Raw genomic sequence first — 19,357 nt, forward strand, 5'->3', positions numbered from 1 at the left:
TTGATGTGAAGTTAGGAATTATGGCTCTGAGCGTCTCCAGTCGTCTGGGAAGGAAGATTCCTTTAGTAGCACAGCCACACTAAAGTAACTTCTGACCAGCTATCGACCCCAGTGCCCCCATTAACATGGGATTGATGAAGCCCCCCTAAATAGGGTGGCCACCTTGACAGTTCTGGAGAGGCCCAACTAAGGTCAAAAACTCCACTGCCCGATGTGAAGGAGGAGTTGAACACCTGATTAGCAACAAGTACAGAAGGTGGGCCCCAGATCTCCTGGTAAACATCAAACAGTAATAAATTTGGAGACAGCACCGTCTCCTTTGCCATTCTCTGCTCAGAGGGCGCCCACTCTGAGAGTGCTCTCTGCTTGAGTCGCACTTTGCTTTTACTTTACTTTCACTTATAATAAAATTCTCTTGCATGACTTTTGGCGTCTGACTTTAAATTTTCTTTTGTTGGAACCAAGAACTGAGATTTGGAGTTTCAGCTCCCTGCTTTCCTGTGATTCTAGCATCGTTGGAAAGAACGCGCTCTTCTTGACCTCATATGTCTGACTACAAAGAGACATACAAAGACAAAACCTGGGGAAATATATTAGCAAAACCAATACCTGCCCCCTGGGAAAAAAAGATACAGAAAAGAAGTAAACCCCCAAATCCAGCAGAAAGTGCTAAGTTTATACCTAAAACAACAAGAAAATGATCAACTTGGAAATCATGTTAGGATTTTAAATCCCAGATGACCTTTCTCAAAACAATAAGGGAAAAAGAACAGTTGGGGCACATGCTAATACCACAAAATATGATGAGACAGAGAGAAATGTTTCTGCTGATATCGAAGTACCATAATCTACTTGGAATTGGAAAAAATAAATCTGATGAAAGATCCTAGGGGAGAAGAATATCACAAAGGTCCTCGACCTCCCGGAGCCCCAGGACACCAGCATCACAGCAGCCCCAGTTTAAGAACCTGGTTTTCTAGCTCAGCATTGTCAACTGCTGGTCCACATATTTATTATCCTTCTACTAAATTCTTAAAAGATTCTGATGCCTGGCCTCCGCCCCAGCTCAAATGAACCAGATCTCTGGGTATAGAATGTATCATCATCCTGATTTCATTTGCTTATTTGTTATCCCTTTACCAGCTCACCTTTTATTTTTCAAAATTTATTAAATGATAGAATTTTGTCAACATACATTTGATGTAATGCCTGGTGAATTTTACTTCATTATTTTTTAACAGTTACTCTTTTTAATTTTTTTACTTTTACAGACTGCATTTTGATTCACTGTATACAAATGGTGTACACGTTTTCATTTCTATGGTTGTGCATGATATAGATTCATACCATTTGTGTAATCATACGTGTACATAGGGTAATGATGTCTGTCTCATTCCACCATTTTTCATACCCCTCCTTCCTCTCATTTCCCTCTACGAAATCTAAAGTTCCTCCATTCTTCCCTTACTCCCCACCCTGCACCCCCATTACATATCATCGTCCACTTATCAGGGAAAACATTCAGCCTTTGGTTTTTAGGGATTGGTTCATTTCACTTAGCATGATATTCTCCAATTCCATCCATTTATCTGCAAATGTCATAATATTATTCTTCTTTATGGCTGAATAATATTCCATTATGTATATATACCACAGTTTCTTTAGCTATTCATTTATTGAAGGACACCTAGGTTAGTTCCTCAATTTAGCTATTATGAATTGAGCTGCTATAAACATTGATGTGGCTGCTTTACTGTAGTATATTCTTTGAATCTTATTTTAATTGCCGTTTCTGCCCTTGATTTTAATTTAACAGTTTTAATTAAGTTATTAGCTATTCCATTTTGTCCTTAATTTGAAAGTTCTTTGATTTTCCCAATCCATTCAATGGTTACCTGTACTTTCTCTGCCTTCTCAATCATGCTGCATTTCTCTACCATTATTTGAAAACTAAAATTTTAGAGTTTTCTAATTTCATTTGCACTTCTTCCTATTTCAAAATCCCAGGTTTTTGGCAGGATACTTAGTTAAATTTAGTTCAGTACTTTTGCTCAATTTTATCTTGGAGATGGTCTCTTTGATTTCTGTCTCCTTACTTGTAAATTTTTTTTGTACTAGGCATGGAACCCAGGGATGGCTTACCATTGAGCCACCTCCCCAAGGGTTTTTACTTCTTATTTTGAGACAGGGTCCCAGTAAGCTGCTGAGGGTCTAAGTGCCTGAGGCTGACCTTGAACTTGCAATCCTCCTGCCTGGGCCTCCCAAGTTGCTGGGATTTCAGGCATGCACCACCACACTTGTCATCTTATTTGTAATTTATAATGAATATTGCCTAAAATATAACCTTCTTTTCCCATTGGACTTTATTTAAATATTCAGATCAAGTTTCAGTGTGTTATCATTTTTTTTCTCCACTTTCTAACTTTTGTGCTGGGTCACATAAGTGATAATTTTTTAAAGTCTTCTCTCAAGTATTTTTCTCAGTAGGCCACATGGGAGATAAACTCTCTAAAATTCTGTACATGTTTGTTTCACCCTGACAGATGAGTCACGTCTCAGATTGTTGGACTATAGTCTTCTCTCCCAGTAGTCCTTATTAGATTGTCTTAGTTCCAACATTTGGATTTTTTTTAAGATTTTTTAAAATGCCCAATTCCAGCAAAATTCTTCTTTTGAATGTGACATGTTCGTGTGAAATGAGAGGCTGTTTTTCGTTGGATGTTTTTAAGATTTTTTTCTTTCTCCTTCTCCTTAAAACATACCTATTTTTCCTTTTTCTCAATTTAATTGCTTTTAATGATTGCTTCTCAATCATTTCTTCATTATTACCCACTTAGGGAAACTTTTCAGACATTTGTTCCCTAATCCCCTCCCATGAATTTTTTTAATATTTCAGGGATTTTTTGGTTTTTTGTTTGTTTGTTTGTTTGTTTATTTGTTTTTAGTTGCAGGTGGACACAATACCTTTATTTTATTTTCATGTGGTGCTGAGGATCAAACCCAGGGCCTCATGCATGCTAAGTGAGCACTCTACCAGCTCTTGAATTTCTTTAGCATTTACTATTTTTCAAGTTGTCTTCTTTCTCCCCAGCCCCCGAATGTCACTAGAATAGTGTTCAGCTTGTTCTCACTGGACTTTAACATTTTCACTTAAAGCAAGCACTCTGCAGCTGCTGTGATCCTTGACACAGGATTTTTCTACCCAGCTCCTTGAGGCTCTGATCATTCCTGAACCCAAATGGGAATAGTCCCAGAGTTGTTGAAGACAAACTGAAGTCTATTCCTCTAAGGCTGGTGGTAAAGAACAAAGTAAGCGGCAGGTCTCTTCTGAGCCCGAAGAAGGCCTTTTAGTTAAGCCTCCTGCAACCCACTTCAGGATTGCATCTTGGCTTCCTGGGTCCATGCAGAGTACATTCTCAGGGCACCAAAATCAACCTCTCCCCTCTTCCCTCCTCAGATCTTAAACCAAGAACGAATTTATAGTCCTTACAGAGCAGCCCCTTCCAGTTCTCCCAGCAGGCCTTTAAAGAACCAAGCTCCCCCTCCTGTACTATCACTTTACAACTCTGTAGTACTACGTGAGACAGATTTAAACCTTTATTTATTTACCTACCAGTCCATCTTTAAGATACTTATACCGCCATTTCATTAAATGGGTAGCCAGGGAGTCAAGGACCAAGGTAACCCAGAAAAAACCCTAACAGAAATTAAATTCTCCTCCTCAAAAGATCAAGATCTGCCTGAATCCTCATTGGAGAAAGATAAAATGTCGAAAAGCCAGGGCCTCTGAATTTTTTGTATATAGTCACAGTTATCCATTCAAACCAAATTGATATTAGCAACATGCAAAGAAACAGTACCAAATAACTAAAAGCAATGAGAAGAAAAATAGAAATGGAACCACAGGTGACCTAAATATTGAAATTATCAAGGAATTTTTTTTTTTTTTTTTTTTTTTTTGTGGTGCTAGGGATCGAATCCAGGGCCCTGCGCTTGCAAGGCAAGCACTTTAACCAACTGCGCTATCTCCCCAGCCAAGGATTTTTAAATAAAATTATTTTTCAGGTCCTGTTAGAAAATGTTATGTCTTCAAGATGAAAAACAAGCCCATATACAGAATCTTCAGGACCTCAAGCAACTGCCAGTTACCACACAGGCTCAGCAGGAAGACAACACAGAGACATTCCTGATGACTGCAGTTTTTAGTTCTAGATGAGTGTTGTCCAAACCTGAAGTAATGACATGAACTGAGCCACCAACTGACAGCTGGGAGGACTCACTTATATCCAGACATGAAGCTTGTTTCAAACAGACCTCTGTGACTCTCATTGAAATAGTTGTCCTCTAGATCTTATTATTCAAGAGTAAAGAAAGGAATGCCCCATAAGAAAGTGGACTAAGAAAGGAAACATTTTTTCTCAGTGGATACTTTCTAAACCCTACCCCTTTTAGAACCAGAAGTCAATTGCTCTGCATCCTTGAGCAGCCCACATTTGAATTCCTTCTCTGCAAATGGAGTGATGAGAAGAGTTCCTTGAACTCGAGCTAGAGATTAGAGAGCCATGAGCTTCCTGATGGTAAGGAGAACGGATCCCAGAAACATTGAGGAAGCAATCTTGTCTTGAGGACTGGTTGGATGAAGGAAAGTCAGGGTGACGCCCACATTTCTAAATAGAGTGACTACACAGTAGGTCTTACAGTTAACTGAAATGGATGAATTGAAGCAAAGTAGGAAATTTTATTTTTGTCAAATTCAACGTAAACAGAGAAACACATCCTATCTAGATACTCAACTGTGAAGTTTGAGGACCAAGACTCTTTTCAGTAGCATCAGAATATATAGTTGCAAATTTAAAAATTCGTATCATTATTTGTTTATAACCCGTTTCCTTTCAAAAACAGATTTGAGTCAAATGCAGTGGCACACATTCTTTCTCATATTTTTAAGTTTAGTTTATAAAATTGACCAAGATCCACCCCTTAGCCTATGTTTTTCAGTGACTTGGAAGGCTGAGGTGGGAGGATCAAAAGTTTGAGATCAGCCTGGGCAACTTGGGAGACCCTGTCTCAAAATTTAAAAGGGCTAGGGATATAGCTCAGTGGCAGAGCATCCCTGGGTTCAATCCCCAGTACTGAAAAGCAAAAAACAGATTTGAGTGAGCAAGAGTGCATGTAAGATGAAAATTAAAACAGTCTGAGGATGGTTGCCTACAGACTCTGAATTCAGGGTGATGAAGAAGAACTCTCTGAGAAACAAGAGAACTTGGGTTTTCATTTGCTGAAGCAAAGTATACAAAAGGTATCTAGAAGTAGAGACTGATCAAAATTGTTGAATTCAGTAGAACATTCAAGACAGACTGGGTACTCAAAGCTAGAGAAAGCAGAGACAACTCGTTCTACAGGCCTTCCCAATGCTTATAGGAGACACCTAAAGAGCAGGCGGGATTTAAATACACTGCCAACTCCTCACTGTCTCCGAGTTTTCATTTTTTAGTTAATCTTGATTGTGTATAGTTCTAGATTTTATTAAAATGTGTTTTTTTGTTATAGTCAGGGTTGGGGTTTTTTTTATGAATGTGGGTTTTTTTCATGACTACTCTTTTTACATTTTTAAAAGTCCATTCTAGAAGCTTTGTTGCCCTCAAGGGTTTCTGTTGTTGTTGTTGTTGTTGTTGTTTTTAATGTCTTTCTATAATAACCTTTTAACAGGCCCAGCTTCTTCACTTTTTCATCTGAAATCAATAGGCACTGGGTGTTGCATTTCTGTAACTAATCTCATGACTGTTTATTTCATCCAACTACTTCAGAAACTTAGTGGACTTCAGGACATCAGTGATGTCCTTTAAAAAGTGAACTTTTTTTCCCCCAGTACCAGTGATTGAACCTCTGAGCCACATCCCCAGCCCTTTCTATGTTTTGTTTTGGAACAGGGTCTTGCTGAGTTGCTTAGGGCCTCACTAAGTTGCTGATGTTAGCTTTAAACTTGTGATCCTCCTCCCTCAACCTCCCAACTTACTGGGATTACAGGCAGCAGGTGCCACTACACCCCCAGCGAAAAGTGAACTTTTTAAAGCTGCATTTGTTCATGTGCTCTGTTTGAAGTTCTTACAGACAGGTCTACAGTGCAGTTGCTTGCCCTTTTTAAAGTCAACAATTGAGTTAGTAATAAAACATACTCATTCTTTCTCATACTTTTAAGTGCAGTTTATAAAATTGTCAAAGATCCACCCCTTAGCCTACGTTCTTCAGAAAGCAAAGCCTGCAGTGGAGCACCTGTGTGCTCTTCTTTATCAGGGAGTGGGCAAGTTGACAAGAGGAATAAAGCAAGGAAGCAGAGCTGGGCACTGCCTGGAGTCTCAGCTACTTGGGAGGCTGAGTCAGGGGGATCCCTTAAGCCCAGTTCAAGGCCAGCATGGACAACAGTGATTCCCCATCCCAAAAAAATAAATAAATAAAAAAGCAGGTAAGCAGAGAGGCAACATGGGTTATATCACATACTGGGTCTCTCCGTGAGTGCTCTGCCTCACAGGACCAACCTCTAGTGAGCCAGCAGATACAGTATACCCTCAGGACCATCCAGGGAGGTGACATAGTAAGGAATGTGCCCAAGGCTCCATCTCTCATTGGTCAAAGGTTCACACTGTACGTCACAAGTCCTTTGCACGTGCAGGTTGCTGATGTAAAAATACCAAGAGCAGTGCAGCAACAGCCACTGCAAGGGAGGGCCCAGGCTGGGAGGCTAGGGGTCTACCCCACAGGCTGGAAGAGAGACGCTGTCGGGCTGCCTCTACTTGAAGTTGGTCAGGGCTGTTGGCCCCACCAGCAACTAGAATAAGAGATGGGTGAGGCCAAAAGAATCTGAGTAAAACATAAAAGGCGTCTGATTCAGTCCTCCTGGGTTTTCATTTACATACCCATGTAAACTTCTTGAACAGCTGTGTAACAGGCCTTCTAATTCTTGTATATTTCATGTTGTATATAGCTTGGTCATCAAAAAGTAGTAATATGTATCACAATACATCCCACTTTTATATATAACTTATGCACCAATTAAAAATAAATAAATTGAAGGAAGAACAATATAGTAGAGGAAGGAGATCAGGAAAGTACTGGGGACTGAAATGAAACAAACTATTTATATGCATTTATGGATACATCCAAATGAACTGCACTATTATGTATAACTATAATGCACTGATAAAATCATTTTTATTTATTTTTTTTACAGACTTTTAAAATAATATGTAGCTGGACACAGTGGTGCATGCCTATAATCCCAATGACTCAAGAGGCTGAGATAGGACAAGTCTGAGGCCAGCCTCAGCAATCTTAACAAGACTCTCAGCAACTTAAAGAGACCCTATCAGGGTTGGGGTTGTGGCTCAGAGGTAGAGCACTTGCCTGGCATTTGTGAGGCACTGGGTTCAATCCTCAGTACCATGTAAAAAATGAATAAATAAATTAAATAAAGGCATCATGTCCATCTACAACTAAAAATTTTTTTAAATAGAGAACCTGTCTCAAAATTTTTAAATAAATAAATAAATAAATAAAAAGAACTGGACATGTAACTCAGTGGTAAGGCACCCCTGGGTTCAATCCCCAGTACCCCAAATAAAAAAGTAATATAAATGTATACCTATTTTTCAATAAATCAGTGTTAGAGAAATATGCAGAATAAAACATGAAAGTCCCCCCTGACCCTCCCCAGTCAGTCCCACTCCCCTTCACAGAATTCACCTCTACCAATATTGAGGGTGTCCTTCCAGAATCATTTGATAACAGTACACATACAGTTTTATTTAGCTTCTATTTTAACCTAAACGTAAAGTTTTTCTCTTCTACAAAAGCAGTGATATGCAAAAATATTTTCCATTTCATGACTCCCTTTCCGTTTGAAAATTTTTGAGTTCACTGATGCTTATCAGAATCTTTCCATTACACAGATGAACCTTCAGCATCTGGAAGATTTGAGTCTGAGGTATAATCACTTCAGAGAAAATGGAGTGAAGCACCTGTGTGAAGCCTCTGGACACCATTCATGTAGCCCAATAAAACTGAAGGAAGGGGAACACGACTTCTGTCAAGAGAACACGTGAGTTTGTTCAAGGAATAAGAAAACAAAGCCAAGCATTGTGGCGCACACCTGTAATCCAGTGGCTTGGGAGGCTGACACAGGAGGATCCCAAGTTCAAAGCCAACCTCAGCAAAAGCAAGGTGCTAAGCAACTCATTGAGACCCTGTCTCTAAATAAGATACAAAATAGGGCTGGGGGTGTCGCTCAGTGGTTGAGTGCCCTGAGTTCAATCTCTATTCCAAAAAAACAAGAAGAAAAAAGAAAGCAAAGAGCTGTACAGTGTTAGATGGTGACAAGAAACAATCTCAGGGCAGGGGATAATATGACCTCTGGTCATCTCAAACTAGAAAGTAGGACTACTCAGTCATGCTGGCTTCTAAAGTTTTCTAAGTCTCCCTTAGCCTGCCATCTCCACCACTGAGAAATCCCTCCTCTCTATCCCTCCCCACTATGTGAGGTGGGACAAGATGACAGGAACTTCTCACTTGGGAGGGCATTAGAGTTTAGGATAATATGCAAAGTCCTTGCCACTTTCAGGAAGTAAGACCAAGCTCTGACACCCTCCTTATTCAAGGATCACAGTGACTTGCCCAGAGTTCAAGCACTTGAGAGGTCTTCATGTTGTACTACTCCACTGTTCTGGATCTCTCTCTCTCTCTCCCTCTCTCTCTCTCTCTCTCTCTCTCTCTCTCTCTCTCTCTCTCTCTCTCTCTCTCTCTCTCTCACACACACACACACACACACACACACACACACACACACACACACGCTCTATCTCCTGCTCTTGCTCTAACCCTTACTCTGTTTGGGACAGTTTACCAGTTTATCCAGAGTGCAGAGGGGTCTAGCCAGGTGAATTTTCCAGGAAAACAGAAAAGAAGCCTTCAGTCTGAGCATGCAGGTGGGATTGAGGACATGTTTGAATGATTTCCCAGAAAAACTCCATCTAAATTATACATTTAATTATACATTTTCCACCATATAGCTTCCTTTTTTGCTTTACCCACAGTGTCTCAGATGCCCATATGAGGACTTGGCAGTCAGTGCACAAGGGAAGGACCCTCACTCTCTCAAGCAGATTCTGGCCTGGGCCTTCCTGGAGTCCTGGAGAAAGACAGTATAATAGGTCTGTATATTGTGAGGTTCTCTGCCCAGTTCATAGTCCCTGTCCCTTCTTCACCCCTTCTTTCATCCTACAACTATGCAGAGGAAGCCTCTTCTTCTGTGCAGTCAGGAAATGCACAAGAAATTGAGGCACATTTTCTCTGTCCCACAGTTGTTCCAAGTGCAGGGGCAGGTTTCTGGTAAGAAACAGAAAAAAACAAAAAAAAAACCCAAAAAAAAACAAAAAAAAAACTTTTATTAAATAAAGTTTTCACAAATATTTTGACTGTTCCAGAAATAGAATAGTAATTCATACATTATTTCAACTTTCAGTGGAGATAGTAGCAATTATAATAACAGCTACCTGGAAATGGTGCTTAAACTGAGGGGCAAAGAGTTTAATTAACTAAAGTCTCCCAAACAGTAAGTGGTCGACAGTCATACATTTTCACATAACTCCTTCCATCAAGTTGATCTCTTAGAATTTTGGATTATTCCAGTACCTACCAGCAGCCTGATATGTTGCACATACATAGTGCCCCCACCGTATCCCAGATCCTGGACCTCTAGTGCTGATCTCCTTACTCTGTGAATTCTATCACTGCTTTTGCCATCCTTCAAATGGCACAAAGCAACGGGTCTCAACCAGAAGTAGATTTGCAAGGTCTGGAGATATTTGGGGCTGTCAAAACTGGAGGAAAGGGTATGTAAGGAAAAACTTTAATTCCTCCACTCTTCTAGTCACCAAACAAATGTATGGGTGTCCCCACACAATTCAATTCACTTCGCCACTGAACACCAACCAGGTGTCCTACAGTTTAACTCAATTCTAATGCTAACTGCACAGAGTTAGCACAAGGAGGTTCAGTCCACCAGACTGCCCCCAATTTCAGATGCCATTCACAAATGATGGGTCCCCAGTATCACTTTGATGTTTGTCCAACAAACTGGAGGTTCCCACACCACCTCCTTAGGCTTGCTTGATCATTTGTTAGAATGGCTAACAGAACTCAAACAATTTACTGACATTTACTAGTTTGCTATAAAAGAATATCACTTAAAAGAAGCCACCGGGTATAAGAGATTCATAGGGCAGGGCTTCAGAGAATAAGTACAGAGCTCCTATGACCTCTTCAGGGAGCTACCACCACATACTTCCACACGTCCACCAACCTGGAAGCTCCGCAAACTCTGTCCTCTTAAGGTTTTCTGAAGTCTTTACTCTGGACATGATTGGCTAAAGCATCGGTGGTCAAGTCAACGCTCAGCCCCTCTCCCATCCCCATAGGCCTGTAGGCAGGGGATGAGAGTTCCAATCCTCTAATCACTAGGTTGGTTCCCCTGGCAGCAAATCTCCATCCTGTTGCTGTCCAGGAGCCTCCAACTACCAGCCATCACTTCGGTGACTGTCAAGGTTTTTAGGAGTTGTGTGCCAGAAAGTCGGGGAGGAGGCGGAGAGCTAATATGTATTTCTTAACAACTCACGGGGTACTAATGGCATCTGGTGGGTAGACATCAGAGACGCTTCTAAGTATCCCACGGTACAAAAGGCAACCTTCACAACAAACAATTACCCAGCGTAAAATATCGGTTCCAAGTTGAAAATTCTTCATATAAAGAAAGGAGACCTCTTCCCCTGTATGTAGATTAACTATGGGATTGGAGTGGTGGGAAGCAGAAATGGAAGTTAGGAAGTTACTGGAAATGGCCCTCAGCTTTGCTCTGTTCACATGAAGCCCTGTCAACACACAAGCTGCTGGCCTCACAGGAAAGGGGTCTTTCCTGACAGCCTAGGAAATCTGTTCTGCACAGCAAGGGATCAGTAAACCAAACAGAAGTGTGAACTAACTGAGAAATTAAAAGTCTGAAAGAATTAATAAGAAATAAAAGACACAGCAAAATAGTTTCAACAGCAGGGCCAGTGGGTGGAATAGGCTCTGGGTCTATTTCCTAACCAAGAGTGAGGCTCCGTGTGCTTTATTTATAGGGAAACACACCAAAGGGATTTATTGTAAGGAAATTTTTTTTTAAATAAACAGGAAGCAAGAGGCTGTGGGTAAGTTGGCCTGATTGGAGACTTTTCAGGTGCACAGCGATTCTTCCTCCTCCAGGTAGCTGGCGCCTCAAGATTATTTGGATGCACTGGTATCTCCTTCCCCTCTGGGGAATTGTGTTGGAACCTAGGGCTGTCTGAACCAATAGATTCCACAGTATCACAAAATTCTCTTTGAGCAGAATGTTGCCAGGGCAACAGAGCGGTCTCAGATCTGCGAGATGACACAGGGAGTTCTCCCAGGGACACATCTCCGCTTAGAGATGTTTGGGACAAGCCCACAATTCATTCACTGCTCCCAACACTGTTGAAACATCCACCTCCAGCATCTCCCAAAGTCAATGCTAATCTTGCAAGGTTTTATTGCCTCTCTCACATTCGCCAGATCCCATTATTTTACTAAAAATTTCTGCACCAAAACTGTCAATCACAGAGAAGTGGGAGTTGCTATGAGTTACACACAGCTCAGAGCAGTGAGAAGAACATTCTTAATCCTAAAACACGAAAATGGTCAATGACCAGACTAATATTGGAACACAGGGCCCTCTGCCTGGGGAGCAGGGACCTGGGACCACAGGTTCATGCCCTTTGGTGCACTGAGGATAATACTTATGTGCTAGACCTTTCTAGGAGACAGTGAAACCTCAGAACTAAGACATTTTCCCCTTAGTGTTTTTTGTTTGTTTGTTGTTTTTTGTTTTTTCACAGCTCAAAGGATAATCATCCCTCTGTTGCCTATTGTAGGGAATCTCCTCTATGCTCCAGAGCTGTCAACACCTGCCAGATGCTGATACCAGTCATAGTCCTCCAAGAAATGATGATGACAGACAGCCATTGGAGGCCTGGATCACAAGGATTGCAGCCTATAGATTCTCAGGTGGAGTATGGAGAGACCTTGACAATGGGAAGTCTGAAGAAGCACCCTATGATGCTGGAGGGAAAGTGGAAACTAAATGTCTGAGTTGGGCTCAGGGGACAGTATCCCTCACACATCCCTCCCAGGGATTCTGGAATGCAGGCCTTCATGTTACCCTTGGTGTCATCCTGGATGCTAGGAGGTAGGGCAGCTCAGATGGATCCTTATAGTCCTGTGATGCCCAGTGAGTCCTTGGCCCTCACAGGGGTCATCCCCAGGGGCTGGGACATCTGATGTCTCCCAACCCCACTGTGACAGACACTCCTATAATTGAGACAGAGGATGTGGGATGGGCAGGGGCATCATATTGAGAAGGAAAGAAAAGTTTACAGAAAATTTGGAAAGACTGCCTCCTGAGCAAGTGGGGTTCATCTCTGAAGTTCTCCTCATCTCAGGACTTGGGCTGCCAGAGCTCGCCTGGGTAGGAGCCACTGTTTCTCTCCTCCCTGATGCCTCTGTGCCAGCCACTACCCACTCTGGTCTCTATATCTGCCCCCTAGTCTCTTGCCCTGTGCAATTCCCAATGTCTTCCTGTCTGTTTCTCATAGGAAACCATCTCCACCTCATCTTCTGGTTAACAGTTTCCTGATTCTCTGAAACTGTGTCCCTTTAGTCACCATTTTTGCTGACAGCAACTAACTCCCTCCTTTCCTTTTATTTCTGCAGCCACTTTTCATTGCACTTTCCCCAGAAGCTCCTCCTCCTTCCTGACCCATGGGCCTCTGCGTGAGGCCTGGGGCAGCAGAAGACTAAGCATGCTCCTTCAGGCTCCCACACACAGATCCCAGACTTTCCAGCACAGGGCCAGGATCTCCAGGCCTCTTCAGAAAGCAGCATCTCAAATTGCCTAACCCAGCTTCTGTCAAGAAGAACATATGAAAGGAAAATCCACCTTCACCACTAATCCCGGGATTTCTAGTTAGACAAAAATGTGACACCACTTGTTCCTGCCAGAGCACTTCCTGACCCAACAAAGGTGAAAAGGCTGCTTCCCCATCGGCATGGGTATGAACAAGCTGACCCAAGATGCACTGTTCTCGTGGTTATAGACCAATAAAACCCAAAGTTAATCATGAGAAAACATCAAGCTCAAGTAAGGTTGTTCTACAGAATGACTGGCCTGACCTGGAAAAGAGAAAAGCAAAAGAAAGATCAGCTTAAACAAAGCTAGAAACATGATAGCTAAATGCTATACCTAATGCTGGGTTGCATCCTGGGCCAAATAGAAACATTCTATATAATATGTATGATATATATGTATATATACACACACACTGTGTGTGTGTACGTGTGTGTGTGTGTGTGTGTGTGTATTTTTTCCCACCTTCGCCATAGTGGTACTTGGCAAAATTTGAATAAGGTTTGTAGATTATAATGGTGTATCATGATATTTATCTTCTTTTGATAATTATGTGATGATTATGTAAAAGAACATCCCTGCTTTTTAGGAAATACAAAGAAAAATATTTAAGGATAACCCAGCATCATGTTTACAACTTTCCCTTAAATATTCCAAAAATGTTATGATGTGGAAGGGTACAAATATAAGGCATATTATGAAGTAACATATTAACATATATGGAACTGAGAGAAAGATGTAAAAAAAAAAAAGCTGTACGTGGTACTAAATTTTTACAAATTTTCTATGACTAAAAATGTAAGTAAAAGCAAAATAAAATAGTTTTAAAAAGAAAAGCATGTAAGGCAGGAGATAAGTAAAATGAAGCTACAATGACCCAAGTTCTTCTTTATGGCTGAATAATATTCTATTGTGTGGTGAAAGGATGCAATTGGAGAATATCACACTAAGTAAAATAAGTCAGTCCCCAAAAAAACAAGGGTTGAATGTTTTCTCTAATAAGTGGATGAAGATACATATTGGGGGTGGGAGGTAAGAGAAGAATGGAGGAACATTGAATTGGGTAGTGGGAAATGAGAGGGTGGAGGGGGCACGGATAAGAAAGATGGTGGAATGGGACAGACATCATTACCCTACGTACATGTATGATTACACAGATGGTGTGAATCTACGTCATGTACAACCATAGAAGTGAAAGGCCGTACCCCCATTTGTGTACAATGAATCAAAATGCAGTCTGTTAAAGTAAAAAAAAAAAAAAAAAATTCAATGACCCAAATTCATTACCTGGTTCAGGAAAAGGGAATAAAGATAAATATTATGGTTAAGTAAGTCAAAGAAATGTGGAAAACTAAAGGATAACCACTAAAGGAATGGAATAAAGTATTATATCTTCCACTAGCCCAAGACTCTCTTGAAATCTGGGCAGGACAGCTCTGGGGCGAACCTGAAGAAGCTGTCAGCAGCAGCCACCGTCTGGTTTGTGAGAGGACAGTCCCCAGTTCTCACCCACCTCCTACCACTTATTCTCAGGACCTAGGAGTTCATCCCTCGGAGTCAACCTAGGAAACTGGCTCTGATGTAAGTCCTGATCAAAGACCCAGAACAAACAGAGGCAGGAGGCCTCAATTAAAGCGGGTCATTGTCCCATTTCCCTCCTGCTGCCTAACCCAGCAAGGATCAGGAAGGGGCCAGCTTCCCGGAGGTGAGGTCTTCAAGACAGGCAGCAGAGGGATTGGGAGAGGGAGTCCTCCTCAGGCTCAGAAACAAGAGCTGGTAGAAGACAGGTGCAGGTGGGGTCCCAGCTAATCAAATGGGACACATTAAAAAAAACTGTCCTCCTCATTTTCCCATTATTGGTAGTAATGTTTCTGCAAATGAGTATGTATTAAGCTATTTAGAAGGAGTACAGCAGGACCGGTGCCTACCCTCTCTGCCCCAGGATGGCAGTAGTAGGAGTCAGCCCCAGATTCAGACTGGGGATGTCTGCCTTGAAGGGGAAAATAAGATTATAATCTTAGGAACCAAGAAAAGTAGGAAGGCTTCAAACCATCAGAAATTCCTGGTAATCCGAAGGACTCCCAACTCAGCTGGACAAGTCCCTTTCCCTCTCTAACACTGGCATAACCTCATGGCAAAGAAACTGCCACATACCTGCACTAGCTCTACCCTTGTCTTTCTGGAAGCTGATTGTGGGGGTGAAGAAGGGGACCAGTTTCTTCAAACATTTCTATGAGCAGCAAATCACCTCCTACACACAAACCATGGTCCCTCAAACCATGGACCCCACATGATTTTTTTTTCATTTCTTTGTTTAGGTGCAGCAGCAGAAACAGCAGTGCAGAGGCCGCAGGTCCTGGAAAGGCAGCCATGACAGGTCCTGGTATGTAGTTGGTTTCAGAGGAATCACTAGCCTCTACCAGGTTTAGAGCACCTGGAGAGGACTTAGGTCAGAAACACCCCTAATTCCTTCATGCCCATCCCCCAATCTGGGTCCCAAACCTGCCTGTCATCTCATTGACCTGCCAAACAAGTCTTAAAGATCTGACCTTCTGCTGGAGGGTCTTAGGCCTGTATTATAAACAGAAATACTGTGGCACATACCAGAATGAACACAACTGCCTCGGGGTTCCCGCAGTGACGGGGTGTGCTTATCCCGAGCCTGCACACACTGGAGTGTGCACACGCACACAGAATGTTACGGGGTGCAACTTAAGAACAGACTGATCACCACTGAGAAGTCCAAATTTGAGAGTCTTTATTAAGCTATCCAGCTGACTGCCTCACACAATGCCCCAAAAAATGGCTATTGGGAGAACAGCCCCAACCACAGGGTTGTAGGGGTTCTTATACCAAAACTCACATTAATCATAAGTGTCTGTTGCTATGATTCAAAATTACATATTAACATCATGAGATCATCGACAGAGGGGGAAATGGGTCCGAATGACCCTAACGTAGGTACAAACTAAAGAATGGTTGCTAACATCCACACAATCACTGTTCACATGGTACATTGTTTAGGAGCAATAGGAATCAAAAGAGAGCAATTCTTTACTACATAGGAGTTGCCATTGTATATTATTAAACATGTCACACCAAGTAACTGATGATGGGTACAGAGGCGGGGTGTTCCCATGGGAGAAGCTTATTTCCTACATAACATGGAGTCTCAGAGCAAAATGGAGTCTGTTTAGACATTTCCCTTAGAGTCTGGCCTATAACATTCTCATGGAGTCAGATCTGTCAGCCCATCACAAGAAGGGAGGGATGTCACCAAAGGGCAACCCACAGTGGCTATGGCACAGCAAGGGCTGCAGCATGAGGACAGGTCTAAAAGAAGTACAGCCCTGAGCCTGAACCAGCACACAGGAAGTCAGGCTGCTCACCACAAAAGAAAGAGGCCACTGGGGATCAGCAAGATGGGTTTTCAGCATGACCCAGTGAGGAGGTGGATTCTGCCCAAGGAGAGGCACCTCATTTTTGGGATCCCCTCTAGCAAAGAACTACATCCTGACAATCCTGTCTTCTTTTTTGGGGGGAGGGGCAGAGTACTAGGGATTGAACTCAGGGGCACTTGGCCACTGAGCCACATCCCCAGCCCTATTTTGTATTTTATTTAGAGACAGGGTCTCACTGAGTTGCTTAGTGCCTTGCTTTTGCTGAGGCTGGCTTTGAACTCATGATCCTCCAGGCTCAGCCTCCCAAGGTGCTGGGATTGCAGGCGTGCACCACCACACCACGCACTGTCTTCCTCCTTGAGCTGTCACCTGCTGTTATGCTCACGGTCACCTTCATGAAATGAAGGTCCTCTGGACTGCAGTCTTCCTCTCAACCTGGACACCAGCATCCTGGGCAACACCCCTCAGTCTCCTGGCAGTTAACCTCAGGCCCGGAATGTTGTTAGCCTCTTTTGCACTAGCAATATCAGTTGGTCCACAGGAAATTCTACCCAAGTTCCCTGCTTAAAGGAACACAGGGACCCTGAAGTAGAAGATGCAGTGACAGGTGGGAGAGAGGCCATCTCCCAGAAGTGGCCCTGCAGTCGAGAGGCATGCTTACTCCAAACCTACTCCAGACTTCCAAAGTCCACAAATCGCTCCACTGGCCCCAGTTCCATTCTGGGGAGTCCTAAGAGAAGGGCAGGGCCAAGGCAAAAGGGAACACTAGAGTCCAGGCAAAAAAGGAACAGACCATGAAACCCTCCCCAGCCCTGGGGCCAGGCAGAACCACTGACGGGAACAGGCAGGTTAAGCTGAGTTGCTGGGGTGTTCCCCAAATTGTCACTGAGTCTTGTTGAAATTACCCAGGTGGTAGACTGCTCTCAACTACCAAGAAGGAATGGCTTGTTCACCAGCTCTTGTAAATTTCACTTTGCCTCCATTTTTGGAAAACAGCATTTCCCCCCAAATTGTGACCCTCAAGCTATCATACAATTGGCAGACTCACTCTAGCCCCACCCCAGTGCTCATATTTCTGTCTAAGGGAAACCCCATCATCAGGTAGCCTGATGTGCCCTACAACTAAACCGTTCCACAGAACCTGGTGATACTGGGGACCCAGCCCTTTCTCCTGGCCCTACAGTTAACCCCAAAGCACCTCCACCTCTCTCTGCTTCAGATCTGGCATCCAGGAAGCTCAGGTTGTCCTGACATCTCTGACTCATCCCCAGAAGAGGCCCTGTGGCCAACTCCTGCTCCAGCAATTCACCTGGCCTGTGGACACACTGTCCCACAAAGACTTCTCCAGCCCAAGCACAGAGTCAGAGCAGACCAGTCAGGAAATCTGCCTAATCCATGCCCTGCAGTCTCAAAGGCATCACTTGCTCTTGGAGGGACTGCTGAGCACTTGATGAGATAAAATATGAAAGCCCTTTGTGAACTGTAAAGCAAATACCAGAGGCACTTAAGGGAGAATCCAGGAATGTGATGGAGTGCTGGACTAGTAAGGAAGGCAGAGGTTCCCAGGAAAGTTGGGCCAGGGATCAGACTATCAGAAGGGATTCTGGGGAAATAGGGCCAGTGCCAGGGATGGAAGCAGGCCAGCCTAGCAAAGCAGCCTGCTCTGCCAGGGAGGCTCAGTACCAAGAAAGGGCCACAGGGAGGAGATTAGCTGTGGCAGGAACTGGCTGAGGGAAACAGACCTCAGCCTGCCAACTGCCTGCAGAGGATAGAGGCAGAAATGGCTCCCAGCAGGACTCAGCTCCCCGGAGTTGCCCAGGGGGCTCATGCCAAGTGTGGTGAGGGAGGGAGGGTAAGAAACTGGCAGTCTGCTGTGCCATGCACGTGATCCCGCCTGTGGGAGGAGATGCCAGAACTCACTACCCTCTTCACACAGCTGAGAAAGACTGCAAAACAAAGCAGGCTTAAACAACAGGAGGATAACATAATGCATTAAATTGAAAGTTCTTAAAGTGAAGAGTCGATGCCAAAAAAAAAAGGAAAGAAAGAAAGAAAAGCAAAAAGGAAAGAAAAATAAAGACCGCAAGCCTGTCAAGTTTTGCCACAATCACCTCACAGTGGAGAGGCCTACAGCCTACTCCCTCCATCCAGGGGTGATGGTCAACATTTGGTCACTCACGACATAACATTTCAATTAATGACAGACCACATATGCAGTGGTTTAAGTTTATAATGGAGCTAAAAACTTCTATCACCTAGTGACATCAAAGTGTCATAGCACAACATGTTACAGCTGGGTGGTGATACTGGTGTAAACAAACAGCTGCAGTCACATAACAGTTCAGCACACACAACCATGTACAGTAAATAATACTTGATAATCATAATGACTATGTTACTGGCTTATGTATTCACTGAATTATTCTTGTTTGGAATGCACTCCTACTTACACAAAATAACTTAAGCGATATTCAGTGTCACATCAACAGGAGCCTCAGATATCCTGTTCTCCATGTGTCATGGTTTAGATATGAGGTGTCCCCCAAAAGCTCATGTGTGAGCCAATGCAAGAAACTTGAGAGGGGAAGGGACTGGGTTATGAGAGCCTCTGCCTGATCCGCGCATGGATCAACTGATACTGATTAACTGGGTGATAACCGCAGGCAGGTAGGGTATGGCTGGAGGAAGTAGGTCACGGGGACTGTGCCTTGGGTTTTCTACTTTGTCCATGGTGAGCAGACATTATTATTATTATTATTATTATTATTATTATTATTATTATTATTATTTTCTCTCTCTCTCTCTCTTTCTCCCTCCCTCCCTCCCTCTCTGTCCTGCTATTTCTCAAGTCCTGAGCCACTTTCCTCCACCACACTCTTCCAACATGTTGTTCTGCCTCATGTTGGGCCCAGAGCTATGAACTCAGCCAACCATGGACTAAGCCTCC

The sequence above is a fragment of the Sciurus vulgaris genome (assembly GCF_902686455.1).
Source record: "Sciurus vulgaris genome assembly, chromosome: 11".
Taxonomy (NCBI): Eukaryota; Metazoa; Chordata; class Mammalia; order Rodentia; family Sciuridae; genus Sciurus; species Sciurus vulgaris.